This window comes from Meles meles, chromosome 11 (assembly GCF_922984935.1).
Source record: "Meles meles chromosome 11, mMelMel3.1 paternal haplotype, whole genome shotgun sequence".
NCBI lineage: Eukaryota > Metazoa > Chordata > Mammalia > Carnivora > Mustelidae > Meles > Meles meles.
The window spans coordinates 23,425,653-23,440,596 of NC_060076.1; positions in this window are offsets into that span (position 1 = coordinate 23,425,653).

Consider the following 14,944-nt stretch of genomic DNA (forward strand, 5'->3'; position numbering starts at 1 on the left):
GGAATCAGGAGTCCCAAATGGGAAGTCTGTTGTGTATAACAGCCAGAGCTTTTCTTTCATCTTAACCTTATAGACCGCCACACACATTATCCATGCAATCTCCCTCTTCTCCCAGACAACCCTTGGAGGGCAGGCTGATGAATTAGACCAGTGTTAGAAGGAGAGGAGTCCAGCTCAAGGCAGGTCAGAAAGAATGGGAGGTCCCCAGCCCACAGAGAACACCTGGAGGCTGGGAGACCCTGACTAGCACCTGTTCCAGGGGAGCATCCCACATCTCAAGACTCTGAGGCCTCCCGAGGCCTTCCAGCAGAGTGGGTACAAAGATCCTAGCTTTGGTTCCTCCTCCAGGAAGCCAGAGCAGACCCTGCCTTTCACATCATGATTCTGTTTCTGCCTAAACATCCTATTTCATTCTTTTCTGGCCCACCCAAATTCTACATGCCCCCTTTTCTGGGAAGCCTTCATTGCCTGCCGCTCCTGACACAGTGGTCCCCCTTGTACTTCCAGTGGTACCCTGACTGGCCACATCATCACCCTGTATTCTGGGGTCTACCCCCCCGTGAAGTTGTGAACCCTCTACAGGCAGGTACGGCGTCTAAGTCACTCTCTGGATCCCCGGCTTCTGGCCCAGAGCCCGGCCCTGAGGACCTCGCTCAGTAAATGTTTGCTGAATTGAATTGAACTGAACTGAACTGGGCCCAGAATTCCAGACTCTTTCCAGTCAGTGTTTTTGTTTTCCTGTCTCGGCAGGAAGCAGAGGGCATGCTCTAAGAGGTAATTGAAGAGCATGTAATAAACAAATTATTTAGACGTCTGGATGGAGTTAGAGGAAATAAAGACAGCAAAGCACCCGCAGAGGAGCTGCAGGGAGAGGCTGTTACCACCCCAGGCCTGCGGGGGCATGGGAAGGGAGCTGGGACAAGACTGGGGGAGAGCTACAGCCCGCAGAGGGGCTGCCCCTCAGCGGGTGAAGCCACTGTGAAAACACAGCTTGGCCGGAGGAGCCGGGCCATCAACGCGCACCCGGATGCGGGCCACAGAAGGCAACCTGACTGGGCACAGACTCCAGTGAGTAAAAGCCAAGCGCAGGTCTGCATGGAGAAATGGCGAGTACAAAGCACAAGTGGCTTTTCTCAAAATACGGCCCACATCGCATCAGCATCGAAGACCCTTCGGGAGCTTGTTTCAAAAGCAGATTCCTAAGCGCGAGCCCAGACCTACCAAATCAACCTATCTATCCATAGGGCCCCAGGATCTGTACTTTCAGAAAACTCCTCAAGGCGACTGCAGAATTCACCTGGGGATCTCTGGAAGGTATGGAAGTATGAAAAACCTCAACGTCATTAATTCATAACTTGAACCTGCAGAATCAGGTTGTGGTACGTGGTCTGACAAGGCTGGTGTTCCATCCACCACGTCCAGAGCACCAGGGGACTTCATTCATTCATTCATTCATTCATCTGCATTACTGAGCACGTGCTAACAGCTGGGCCCTATAGAGGGTTCTGGCTGCACAAAGGTGGAAAAGGATGGCCCCCACGTGAATACCTAGGATAACCTCTCATATCCCATGTAGGGATTCTTCTAGGACTTCAAAAGTCACTCCTACCATGTGCAGGTGACTCTTCAGTGTGTCTGCGAGCACCAGCCCTGGGCAGGCAAAGTGACCAGCCAAACCCTTGCTTTCAACCACCATCACACTTTATGACACCCAAATAAATACTTACTTCTTCTGGGTGTGGGTGCTCAGCTGCTTGGGATACTTGCATTTAGAGGCTCCTGAGGCCCCCTGCCAATCTACATGACCTTAAGGGGACTCGTCTTCCATCCGCCGCCCCATCCACCCAAGGCTCCCAACCTCAGTGAGTGGTATCACCATCCAGCCTGTGTTTAAGCAGCAACCTGGGAGCCGTCTCAACACTGCTCTCGCCACAGATCAGATACCAGTCACCTGGTCCGTCCACTCAACCTCCTAACTCTCCCATTCTCTCACTTCTCTAGGTTTCTAGCAACACTTCAAGTCATCTAAATTTTCCCCCTGTATTACAGTAATGACCTAACAAGCTCCCTCGTTCCTTCCCAAGCCACTGTGGTCAGAGGGATCTTTTTTTTTTTTTTTTTAATTTCTTGTCTTACTTTTTTTTTTTCCATTTTATCCATTTTATTTATTTTTTCAGCGTAACAGTATTCATTCTTTTTGCACAACACCCAGTGCTCCATGCAAAACGTGCCCTCCCCATTACCCACCACCTGTTCCCCCAACCTCCCACCCCTGACCCTTCAAAACCCTCAGGTTGTTTTTCAGAGTCCACAGTCTCTTATGGTTCGCCTCCCCCTCCAAATTTTTTTTTTTAATAAACATATAATGTATTTTTATCCCCAGGGGTACAGGTCTGTGAATCGCCAGGTTTACACACTTCACAGCACTCACGATAGCACACCCTCCCCAATGTCCATAGCCCCCTCCCCCTCTCCCAATCCCACCTCCCCCCAGCAACCCCCAGTTTGTTTTGTGAGATTAAGAGTCATTTATGGTTTGTCTCCCTCCCAATCCCATCTTGTTTCATTTATTCTTCTCCTATCCCCCTACCCCCCCATGTTGCTTCTCCATGTCCTCACATCAGGGAGATCATATGATAGTTGTCTTTCTCCGATTGACTTATTTCACTAAGCATGATACGCTCTAGTTCCATCCACGTCGTCGCAAATGGCATGATTTCATTTCTTTTGATGGCTGCATAGTATTCCATTGTGTATATATACCACCTCTTCTTTATCCATTCATCTGTTGATGGACATCTAGGTTCTTTCCATAGTTTGGCTATTATAGACATTGCTGCTATAAACATTCGGGTACACGTGCCCCTTCGGATCACTATGTTTGTATCTTTAGGGTAAATACCCAGTAGTGCAATTGCTGGGTCATAGGGTAGTTCTATTTTCAACATTTTGAGGAACCTCCATGCTGTTTTCCAGAGTAGTTGCACCAGCTTGCATTCCCACCAACAGTGGAGGAGGGTTCCCCTTTCTCCGCATCCTCTCCAGCATCTGTCATTTCCTGACTTGTTAATTTTAGCCATTCTGACTGGTGTGAGGTGATATCTCATTGTGGTTTTGATTTGTACTTCCCTGATGCTGAGTGACGTGGAGCACTTTTTCATGTGTCTGTTGGCCATCTGGATGTCTTCTTTGCAGAAATGTCTGTTCATGTCCTCTGCCCATTTCTTGATTGGATTGTTTGTTCTTTGGGTGTTGAGTTTGCTAAGTTCCTTATAGATTTTGGATACTAGCCCTTTATCTGATATGTCGTTTGCAAATATCTTCTCCCATTCTGTCAGTTGTCTTTTGGTTTTGTTAACTGTTTCCTTTGCTGTGCAAAAGCTTTTGATCTTGATGAAATCCCAACAGTTCATTTTTGCCCTTGCTTCCCTTGCCTTTGCCGTTGTTCCTAGGAAGATGTTGCTACGGCTGAGGTCGAAGAGGTTGCTGCCTGCATTCTCCTCAAGGATTTTGATGGATTCCTTTCTCACACTGAAGTCCTTCATCCATTTGGAGTCTATTTTCGTGTGTGGTGTAAGGAAGTGGTCCAATTTCATTTTTCTGCATGTGGCTGTCCAATTTTCCCAGCACCATTTATTGAAGAGGCTGTCTTTTTTCCATTGGACATTCTTTCCTGCTTTGTCGAAGATTAGTTGACCATAGAGTTGAGGGTCGATTTCTGGGCTCTCTATTCTGTTCCACTGATCTATGTGTCTGTTTTTGTGCCAGTACCATGCTGTCTTGATGATGACAGCTTTGTAATAGAGCTTGAAGTCCGGAATTGTGATGCCACCAACTTTGCCTTTCTTTTTCAATATTCCTTTGGCTATTCGAGGTCTTTTCTGGTTCCATATAAATTTTAGGATTATTTGTTCCATTTCTTTGAAAAAAAATGGATGGTATTTTGATAGGGATTGCATTAAATGTGTAGATTGCTTTAGGTAGCATAGACATTTTCACAATATTTATTCTTCCAATCCAGGAGCATGGAACATTTTTCCATTTTTTTGTGTCTTCCTCAATTTCTTTCATGAGTACTTTATAATTTTCTGTGTATAGATTCTTAGTCTCTTTGGTTAGGTTTATTCCTAGGTATCTTATAGTTTTGGGTACAATTGTAAATGGGATTGACTCCTTAATTTCTCTTTCTTCAGTCTTGTTGTTGGTGTACAGAAATGCAACTGATTTCTGTGCATTGAGAGGGATCTTTTAAAAATGCAAAATCCAACCATATCGCTCCCCTGCTTAAAATCTTCAGCGCTCCTCAGTGTCCTCAGGGCCCCACTGCAGCACACAGGCTCTTCACACCTGGCCAGGTCTGAGTTTCTACCTCATTTCCGACCACTTCCCACGCCCTCCCCAAAGGGTTCTCGAGGCTGATGCGATATGGGCCACACAGCCTCGTCATAGATGTTCAGTTGATGCCCTTGCTCACCTTCTTCCCAGAATGCTTCCCTACCTGGTCAATGCCTCCTTGTCCATCAACATTACAGTGTCATCCATCTTGTCCTCCAAGCTGGATTAGTCCGCCCTCCTTCAGTATCTTGTCCTCGTTTCTCTGGTAGATTGTATTATCTCACCACCTTGGAATAGTCTATTTATTTCTTCTATTAATCTGTGAGCTCTACAAGGACAAGGTCAGCCATGCCCAATTGGCCCCCTCTATTTTACGGCCTAACAGAGTGTCTTCCTTTCGCCAATGGCAGGGGTGGAGGGGGCGAAAGAGACAGGTAAACTGAACTGACAATAGCCTCTCGCATGGAAAAAGAGCTCCCGAGAGAGGATCGAGGGCAGACTGCTTCATTAAATTCACTCATTTGGCCCAGAGTTTCATCTGGTTTCATAACTCGTGGAGTATACCGTGCACTACACCAGGTTCTGGGCCAACATCTCCTCCCTCTCCTATATTAGGCTCGTTCAGGTTGCAAGGAAAAGACATACACCATCTCTTATGTAAATGGCTAGATTAAAAAAAAAATTCCTTACATGGAAGGGTTTCTTGTACAGAAGTAAGGAAGTATGAGAGTCCTGCCAAGTAGCAGCCCAGTTCCTCTGGAGCAGCACTGCCAATGCAGAGACGTCAGGAAGATCTCGTGGAGGATAGACTCAATCAGCTGTTGCCCCACTAGTGCTATTTAACAAACTAGCTCCAAACCCCAGCATCTTAAAGCAATCACCATTCCTTCACAGTTTCGTTCTACTTCATATCTCTTTCTCCTTCTTCTGGGACCTGCGATCTACCCGGGGCAGCCTTTTCATGGCAGAAGCAAAAATGCAAGGACAAGCTTAGCCACACAAACACATTTCAAGCCTCTAACTGTGTCACATCTGCTAACGTCCCATTGACCAAAGCAAGTCACATGGCCAAGCCCGGCGTTGAGCAGGAAGAAGTCCATCTGCTTCTCCTGTAAGGAACTTCATTGTCACATGGCAAAGACCGTGGATGCAGAGGATGGAAGAATTGAGGCCAATGCAATCTAGACAATCTTGTTTTTCAGACTAGGGGTTATCTTAAAAGCAGACACCAGTGACTCCATTCTTTTGTCCCTTCACATACCAGCTCCATAAAACCAAAGATTTCACATGTCCCTAGAATCTAGAACAGAGCATGGCATATAGCTGGTGCTAATCGATGTTTGATGAACAAATGAATGCTTCTCGCTGCCTTCTCCTTACATTCTCCACTCCCAGGAGATGCCATCTGATCAGACAGATTTGTTACCGTCAAATACCCTGCAAACTAAGGAGTTGAGACTTTTCCAGTAGGTAGGCCATGGGGAAATGTTGTATATTTTCAAGCAGAGGAGTACTTGTTCAAATCTGTGCTTTAGCAAGATGAAGCTGTTTTCAGTCTTCCAAGAAAAAAGTGAGAGGAAGCTGGGAGACCAATTGGGAGGCTATTTGCAAGAGAGATAAGGAGTTCCTGTGGCAGAAAGCAAAGCTTGGGAAGGATGTGAGAAATATTGTGGGGGTAGAATAGAGAGAACAACTCATTTTCTTGAATAGCAACAGAGAGCAAGTGCTTGGAGCTTGGAGCCTAGGCAACTGGGCAGATGGTGAATGGACAGGAGTGGGCTTGTGGGCTGGAGCTGATTTGTTAGTTTGGAACTTGGATGTGAAATGCTTCTAGGACATCCAGCTGGATGGTAGCTAATAGACACCAGCAATTCAGAACTGGCCTTCAGAAGAGATTTCTCATTAACACCTTAATTTTTCATGTATATAAAATATTACATTTATATGTAATATCCACTTAGGCAAACTCTCCTAAACCTCCTGGATACCCAACACCAGTTAAAGACCAGGCAAGCAGCTTGTTGCAAGTTGTTTGGTTCTCATAAGTCTCTGCACGGAGGCACGAGGAGCAAAGGACAACGGCAGGAAATCAGAGTCTGAGAGAGACAAGTGGACGTAGCCAGGCAGGAGCACTTTTCTTTCCCTAGAAGTTAAGACCCCACCAAGGACAGGCCTGGACTTTCATGCAACCACAACTACTTATTAGTCCCTTTTCTGTGCCAGGCACTGTGCTCAGGGCCAGAGACACAAGGATGAGTAAGGAAAAGTCCTTGCCTTCAAGGTGGAGGGAGAGGTTGGGGTGATCTAGGTAAATGCAGCTAAGTGATACAGGATCTTGGACAAATGTTCAGTGGGGGCTCGAGACAGAAGCTGGTCGATTCTGACTAGAGAATGGAAGACAGTAACAGACACCAAAGCTTCAGGGAAGGTGGATGGACATGGACAACAATAAAGAACATTCCAGAAGCAGGGCCCGGCGTGAGCCAGGGCTTGGGACAGAGGTGAGCTAGTGTGCTGCATTGGTGTTTCAGCAGGGCTGGCACATGGGGGCAGGAGGGTGTGGAGGAGAGGAGTCAGGAGAGACCAAGATGATGCAGGGTTCAGATGACACATAGCTTTGAACACCACATGAAGGAATTCGAAATGCAACCAGGGTTTCCTGTCCCTGGAACACTTCACATCGGGATCCCACATCGGGATCCCTGGCTTTCCCTTCACTTGGAAAACAAGATAACTCATAATGAATCTGATTGCTTATCTAAAAGTCGACAAGAATACTTTAATCTCCTGCATGACACGTTTATGATTAAATCACGTGTGTGGTGTGCTCAATTTCAAGGTGCCATCACGGTATCTCACCTTGTTTTAGTCCTCACGACACTGGAAAGGCGGGTGATAACAGCAACTGATTTATAGATGAGACATTTAGGCTTAGAGAGAGTCCCTAACAAATACTTCTCACAGTCGTTATGAAAACCCCTTTTTTTTTTTTTTTTAAGCCGAAAAGATTAATCTGAGAATATCTAACTGAGGGGCTGTGTGTTCTCTGTTCTGAGAGAAGTGTGTTCAGTGGCCAAATGTCTTTCGGAGAATTGTGTTGGTTGGGCCCGTGGTTTCCCAATGCCCTTAAGCTTGTGGACCAGCTGCATCACACTGACCCAGGAGTTTCTTTTTTTTTTTTTTAAGATTTTATTTATTTATTTGATAGAGAGAGATCACAAGTAGGCAGAGAGGCAGGCAGAGTGAGAGGGAGAAGCAGGCTCCCTGCCAAGCAGAGAGCCTGATGTGGGGTTTGATCCCAGGACCCTGAGATCATGACCTGAGCTGAAGGCAGAGGCTTAACCCACTGAGCCACCCAGGCGCCCCATGGAGTTTCTTAATTACACATTATAGCTTTTCACTTTCAGCGATTTTTAGATTCGGTAGGTCAGGAATGAGGACCAGGAACTAATATCATGAACAATTCCCCTGATGCACAGACAGCTAGAAAACTGATTAGTTGGCTTCTTTTGGTTGCAGATAACTTGAGGCCCTGATGATGAAAATGGGTCCTAAAGGCCTCAGTTTCACTCAAGTGGCTTAATAATGATGCAGTCCTCTGGATCCAACCCAGACCGACCAAATCAGAGTCTCCAGAGGTGGGGCCCTGGAATCTATATTTATTTTATTTTATGGAGAGCTGGGGAGGAGAGAGCAGAGGGAGAGGGAGACAGAGAATCTTAAGCAGGTTCCATGCCCAGTGTGGAGCCCCATGTGGGGCTTGATCTGAAAACCCTGAGATCATGACCTCATCAAGAGTCAGACGCCTAACCGACTGTACCACTCAGGCACCCCTGGAATCTGTATTTTAAACAAGCTCCCAAGATCTGCTTGTTCATTTACTTAACGCATATCCCCTAAGGTCTTGCTATGTGATAGACACCATTCTGCAGGGGTGTCATGTGAACAAGACCATAGCTCCCCTCTCCTAAAGACACTTGTATTTTGACTCAGCTCTTTGGATGCTGGGGTTTGACAGCACCTACTTTAAAAATAACACAGGTGGCTGTAAGACTATTGGGATCAATAGAGAAGATGGAAATCTCAAAGAACCCCGGAACAGACACTCCACTGGGCCCAGGCGAGCCAGGAGGAAATACTGTTTGGAAATGGAAGGATCCAAGGTGGAGAACTCAGTAACAGGACTTCCTGTCGTGGCTGTCCCAGTCATCCACTCTTGGTCACAAACCAGTCCCAAGACAGTGGCTCAAAATGACAATTTTTTTTTTAATATCTCATCATTCAATGTGTTGGCTAAATGGTTCTTTTACTGGTCTTCTCTGGATTCAGCTGAGACAAGCCTGCCATGGCTGGGCTTCTCTCCTTTCTCCTCTCTGACCCTGGCTTCTAAAAGGCACGGTGGTCTCAGGGTTCCAAGAGGGCTGGTCCTTGTGCGCAAGTGACTGTTAAACATCACCTTGTGTCCTGTTCACTGATGTCCCGTTGGCCAAATCAAGTCGTCCCTTTGGCTGTGCCTCAGTGTGGGAGGGGACTGCGTGGGGGATGGACACCAGGAAGTCAGTTTTGTGCAAGTCGTTTGTGTAACTTTCAACCACAGCTACTCTGGCTGTCGCTTGATCTTGGGCTTTCTTTGTGTGCCTTCACATTTTTTCCTGCTGTGTCCTCCAGTTGAAATTCCTACATGAAGGAATCTGGTTGATCTTACTAAGCACTTCCATGGCTCATGGACTTCCTAATCCATGGGGATTCTAGGACTCAGAAGGACTCCCTGCAGGGCTGGTATAAAGGAGATGAGTTGACCACGGGTATCACAGGTACCACAGTTAAACCTCCCACGGGGCGCCTGGGTGGCTCAGTGGTTTAAGCCGCTGCCTTCGGCTCAGGTCATGATCTCGGGGTCCTGGGATCGAGTCCCGTATCAGGCTCTCTGCTCGGCAGGGAGCCTGCTTCCCTCTCACTCTCTCTGCCTGCCTCTCTGCCTACTTGTGATCCCTGTCTGTCAAATAAATAAATAAAATCTTTAAAAAAAAAAAAAAAAACCTCCCACGGAGGACTCGTGAAATTCCTGTGGTCACTCAGGTGACTACAGTTACCCGGACAGAAAAATATCTTCCCATACGATGATCCGGGAGCAAAAGTTTCGTGTTTGTACTGGTTACATAGATTTTTTTTTTTAAAACTCTTTCTTTATTTTTGAAGTGCTATCCATCTGTTGTGGAAGATTGGAAAAATGTGAAGAAAATCACTAGTTGTTATAAACTGAATGTGTCCCCCAAAATGTCTGTGTTGAAACCTAGTCCCTAACGCCTTTGGAGGTGAGGCCTTGGGCAGGTGATTAGCTCATGAGCGTGGTGCCCTCATGAATGGGACTGGTGGCCTCATAAAAGAGATCCCGGGGAGGGGAGTTCCCTCACCCCATTCCATCATGTGAGAACCAGGTGAGATGACAGCTGTCTACAAACCTTGGCTCATCTCACACTGAATCTACCAACACCTTGATCTTGGAATTCCCAGCCTCCAGAACTGTAAGAAATAAATGTTTGCCGTTTACCACCCAGTGTATGGTCTTTTGTTGTAACAGTCTGAACAAACTAAGACACCGGTCATATCATTATTGAGAAATAATTACTCTTGACATTTTACTATACTTTCAGGATTTTTAAAGTTCATAAAAGTTAATATAAGTTCATGAAAGTTCATATAAAGTTATGCTATGAATGCTGCTTGTCTCTTATACTCTTTATCTAAACTATATTACTAGCACTTTCCCAGGTCATTACAAACTCTTTGTAAAGTAATTTTAAGAGTCAGATAATAATTGGTGGGACATAGGGTTATATATTCATTCAGCCCCTTATTTCCTCTTTTTTAGCAATTATCAACAGGGCTAAAATCATTCATATCTGCTCATAAACCTTTATCTGCATTTGGATTTTTCCTTTGCATAATCAGGTCCATATTTTTTCCTTATATGGCACACTTTTCAAGATTACTTCAGTGTTGGGGCGCCTGGGTGGCTCAGTGGGTTAAAGCCTCTGCCTTCGGCTCGGGTCATGATCCCAGGGTCCTGGGATCGAGCCCCGCATCGGTCTCTCTGCTCAGTGGGAAGCCTGCTTCCCCCCCCCCCCCCGCCTGCCTCTCGGCCTACTTGTGATCTCTGTCTGTCAAATAAATAAATAAAATCTTTAAAAAAAAAAAAATTCTCTCTCCCTTTAAAAAAAAAAAAAAGATTACTTCAATGTTTCTTAATAAATAGAAAAAACTATATTTTTCCTCCTGAATGGAATGGACACTCTCCTCCGCTCCATATGCCAAGGCCGACTTTGCAGAACTGGTCCACTTCCTCTGGCTCTACAGTCCTTGTCTATCCCCATTTCCGTGTGGGTGCACAGGATAGCCAGGCTGGGTTGGCTTTTCAGTGACATCACCAGAACCAGAGACAGAGCTGCACATGTTCCCACGGTCACCTCTTTATTCCAACCATGGAAAGCTGACTATTTTTTTTCCTAACTGGCACAGGCTGTGTTTGGGTCAGGAACCCAACATTAACTACAAAGACTGACCTCAACCCAGGGAACATGAGAAGAAACTAGATAACACTGTTGGAAAATTGTTCTCTCATGTGAATTGGCATTTGAAATATGTACTAGTATTATGTACATTTTCTATGCCAATGGAACCAAGTGTAATGGAAAATAATATGCTGACCTGAGTAAGTCAAGGGACTTGGGTTGACTGAAATATATTAATAAGACAATCCAATTTCAACAAATTTTCTCACTCATCACACTCTTCTTAGGTGCCAGATTCTACCTAGGTTCCCAGCATAAAAAGAAATGATAGGAGTTCACAGCTGGGGCAGCTGGCTTTCTCGTTGTATATGATGTGTTAGTGTAAATCCAGTGGAATCTAATTGCAGAAGGAGGGGCTCCTGGGGCTGCCTGTGCAGTCAGAGAAAGAGCTTACTCAGATTATACAAAAGTGAGAGAGAGGTGAGGACTGCCCTCGATGCTTTGGACCTTATAATGTAGGGATAAAATAACGTCATGGGTGTTAACAAAATTGGGGCAACTTCCCAAGGTTGATACTGTACATGATTTTAGATTACAATGAAACCGAACCCACAAGACACCAAGAAGATTTTAGCCCCCCTCTATTCCCTGGTAATTTTTATGATGGATTTTGTTCACCCTGCTGTTCCTGGTCCTCCGGCCTAAAGATGAAGGTCACAGGCCCCAGAGCTGGTTTAGAATTAGCTCACTCAGCAACACAGGCAGACAACAAAGGGTGTGTCCCTGACCTATAGACCTTCTGCCAGCACAACGAGGTGACTCCCAGGTGTGAAGAGGCAGGGGCAATGTCCTAATTCCTTTAATTGTTTCATGTAGAAATTGAGAGTACATAGTCACATCTAATCACAGATTAATTATACCTTATTTGGGACACCACTGCTCATGCTTAGCTTATCTCATATACCTTCTTTTTTTTTTAAAAAAAAAAGATTTATTTATTTGACAGAGAGAAATCACAAGAGAGGCAGGCAGAGAGAGAGGAAGGGAAGCAGGCTCTCCGCTGCGCAGAGAGCCCGATGCGGGACTCGATCCCAGGACCTCGAGATCATGACCCGAGCTGAAGGCAGCGGCTTAACCCACTGAGCCACCCAGGCGCCCTCTCATATACCTTCTTATACTCCCTGTGTATCTCCATCTGTCTGTCTCTCTTTTCTGTCTATTGCTCAATTAATTATTAAACTCGCAAGGAGAATTCCAGAAAGAACTCCAGAAGGACTTCGGATACAACATAACCTCTTGGTCGCTGCAGAAAGGCAGGCAATTTTTTGAGAAGAGGCAGGCTCATGGCCCTTTGCATACCCTGCTCAGAAATAACAGTCACAGCCTGCGTGGCATCATGGTATCATGGCCCCATTCAGGGGATTTTTCCAAGAGCCTTCCAAAAAGGGACATGCACATTAATAACTACATGGGAGTCAGCATGCAATGAGAAGCATGAAAGAACAAACCAAATCCACAGGGGTGTGGGGATTAGACTGCTCATCACCAGTTAGGATAATCTAGAAAGTGGTAGTTTGTCAGATGGGCTTTAAAGGATGGGTAGGATTTCAAAGGCAGCAATGGCTGAATGATCTGTTTTAGGAGGGTGACATCGGTCACCTTCATTCTTCAAGAGGAAGCAAGAAAGAGATTTGTGCCAGTAGTTGGGCTGCATGACCGAGGATGGTCAAGATGGCGGCAACGAGGACCATACTGAGAGAGGCTCAAGAAGACAAGAAATGGACAGAGAATAATGTTTTCTGATATGATAGTTGGAGAACTTCACCCTGCAACAGGGAGTGTTGGATGAAGAACAGTATCTGGGTAGGTCCTGGTGGCTGCCACATGAAGTTTGTCCCTGATCACACTGCTCAGGTGTGTTGGCAGAAAGTCATATGACTCTTGTCAGCCCATACTCTGTATGTGGAAAGAGCCTGCCTTCGGAAGTCTGACGTCCCTGGCCAAACATGGATTCCTTAAACTTCACATGTGACTCCTGTTTATGGAGGCATCACTGGACCGTCTGTTTGGACTTCAATGCAGTGACTGTGTGTACCATGGAAAAAATGAGAGCCACATCCTAGCAGGACGCCAGAGCGCAGTTGAGGAAATCCTGTGGTGTGTCATCCACGCCATACTAGGTCACCAGAGCACTGGGCAGGCTGAACGGTGCCCCCTGCTCTTGAAACGTCACCAAGGATTGGAAGCATGGTTTTCTTCTGGGACCAGATCAGGTCCAGTGTCTCAGGGATGGAATGGGTAGCCAAGCTAGAACAGATTTCCGATGATCATCTTTCCATGGGCCCGTGACTTCCAGTCAAGGCGTGGGTAGCTGAAGGTCTCCATCTGACTTCCCGGCCATTTTCTTACTAGCTATGTCAGGAAAGCATCATTCTTGATCTCAAGATCACTGAAGTGATTTTTCTTAACTCCTTTATCCTCATCTGAAGCTTTCTGTTCCAACCCTTAGCCACAAGCATTGCCAGTATGAGAAACAGCCCTTGACCTAGGGCTGTTTCTTTTGAGCAAGCTACACTGTGTTCCCTGGTCACAGTTACAGCCTTGAGTTGTCAAGTAACCGGGCTTTGTACTTGGTCAGTAAAATTGAGAGGGGGCCAAGATGTAAAACAAAATAATAAAAAATATATATATATCATGCATACATCATTATACTTCCCCCACCCCAGAGAATGTAATTTTAAATAGGTTATACATCACCTGGTACATAAGTCAGAAGGTACAAAAGGGGTTTATGGCAAAAGGTAAACACTCATCCTTCCCCCGCCCCCACTCATCCAATTCCTCTTCAGGAGGTAATGACCTTCTCAGTTTCAGTTTTGTGTGTACTCTGCACACTCCAATGTGTTTATTTTAGCGTCTATTCCTCTTAGCAAACATCACCACCACGGTGACTATCCCCATGACCACCTCCTCTCCAGTCACATGGTTGGCTTCCTCCTGGCCCCAGTAGAGCATGGTCAGGTAGATGGAGTCAGAGATCCAAGGTCAAGAACAGAAAGCAGAACGCCTGATAGCTCTCCACTAGGGGTACCTATTCGCCTGCAGGGGATGGACTCTCTCCATCTCCTGTCCCCTCCCCTCTTACCCCTTTAGATGGCTAAGAAGCTGATGCTGTGGCCTTTCACCCCATCCATCTAAGCATCAGTGATACCTACAAGACCATGATTATCTCTTAGCAAAATTTCCCATCCCCTTAGTTTATCAGACTAGGTTCTTAAAGTACATATATTAGAGCTACAGGACAGAAGTTATAAAACTTAAGTGTGCATAAAATTCTTTTTTTTTTTTTTAAGATTCAATTTCTTTATTTGAGAGAGAGAGATCAAGTGCATGCCTGGGGGTAGGGGCGGAGGGAGAGAGGGAAAAGCAGACTTCCCAGCTAAGGAGGGGAATGGGCTGGATCCCAGCACCCTGGGATCATGACCTGAGCAGAAGGCAGATGCTTAACCAACTGAGCCGCCCCTTTACAGTTAATTATAAAATGCAGGTTCTTGGGGTCCACAAGCAGAAACAGAAGGTCTGAGCTGAGGCCAGAAGTCTGCGTTTACGCAAGAACTTCTTCTCTCCAAGTGATCTTGATACATGGTTCCTGGATCCAAGTTTTAAAAATTCCACTTTTGGTATTTTCCAACTCTTCACCCTAGAATCTTCTATTAGGGTATTCCTTGAATGTGTCCTTCATGGCTGCTGATTTTCTGAAGCTATGACCTCTGTATGACTATTCTCCATTGCCTGGGTATTTTTCTCTCTCCTTCTATTGTTGGATATATGAACCTTAAAGGTGTGGCTGGGAGACTTGACAAATCCATTCTCCCTGGTTTTTGTAAGATGACACCACCCATTGTTTAAACACCGTCAGCCACAGTTCAGGATACCAACTCTCATTTCCTGCATTTCCCATATTTCTCTTTGTTTCTAAAGCCACAACTCTCTGCTGAGTTTCCAGAGCAGGATCTCAAAATCCCTAGACTTACCTTTGCAAGGGTGTAGCAGCAAATTCATGTGGTGGTCTGGGGACCTATATGGTCCTTCCGGTC